This window comes from Pundamilia nyererei, unplaced genomic scaffold (assembly GCF_000239375.1).
Source record: "Pundamilia nyererei isolate P.nyererei 1_Seehausen unplaced genomic scaffold, PunNye1.0 scaffold00061, whole genome shotgun sequence".
In the NCBI taxonomy this organism is placed as follows: domain Eukaryota; kingdom Metazoa; phylum Chordata; class Actinopteri; order Cichliformes; family Cichlidae; genus Pundamilia; species Pundamilia nyererei.
In genome coordinates, this window is record NW_005187462.1 from 1610362 (window position 1) to 1611581 (window position 1220).

Here is a 1220-nt window from a genome sequence, read left to right on the forward strand (position 1 = left end):
TTAAGTAATCAACAAAAACGAGACATCTTTGTTGTGCATTTGCATCCAGTTTTAAAGGCTCCGTTTATTATACTTTGTTCTTTATCTCTAAAACTCAGGCTTTTCTTGCTCCTTCGTACCTTTTTGTAGCATCAGCAATACTAAATCTCCTGTTTCCTTTTTATCAGTAAACGCTCGTCTTAAAGTTTGAACAAGCTCATGTGTTTGGAAGCGGGTTCATTTACAGCAACAGCAAACAGGATTGTTGAATGTAAGGAGTGGAAGTCACATCACTTTGTTTTGCTTGTTTTCTTTTTCAGCCTTCATCATTTAAATGTAAAGATGTGTTACTGTACATGAACTGAGGGAAGTTTGTTTGTGCACATATATTGCTTTTTAGTTGCAACACTTCTTCAGGCGTGTTAACATAACTGGAAAAAGTTTTTTGTACAGCTCAGTCTGGCTTTCAGCTTGCATGAAGTAACACAGTATTCCACTGCAACGCAGCAGTGATGGATGCTTAAATAATCCTCTGTAGATATTAATAAATATTCCTCCCTATTTTAAACGTTTCTTATCGATTTGGTACTTATTCCAGCTTAACAATGACAGCAAATGGTTTGTGAATGCAGAAAGAGCTGCAGGACACACGCTGGCTGTGACATGGATGTCATGTCAGAGGTCAGGACGGCGCCCACCTGCTCTGATGATGCAATGGAAAATTGTTCCAAAAGGGACAAAATAGGTCTGAACTCTGTTAGTTTCAGAGCTGCTGGAGGTGCAGAAGGGGCAGCAGTTGTAGTCTGTTTACAGCAGATAGCAGAGAGAGGTGGGACGAAAGAGAGAAAAAGGGGCGAGTGCTTCTCACTAATGGTTGGAAATATAGAGAAGAGGGGAGGAGCAGGGGGAGGAAGTGAACAGAGGGAGCGATGGAAAAGTTTCAGGCTATTGCACCAATACATTCCTACACTGATGCAACAACCTGCTAAGCTGCAGGTGACTCCACAGATTAGTGACTTTGAATAAATGTTCTACGACTGCACAATGCAAAGTATTGTAATGAGTTAAAAACTGTTATCGTTAAATTAAAACCTTAAAAAAAAGTGTGTGGAGACAAAATATGGATTCTCCTTTTTCATTCTGAACTCTGATGAAGCGGGAACCTCAACTCTGTATATTTTTATATATTTTATTTATTGTTTACTCTATTTAATTTGTAAAATATGTGTACACACACACAC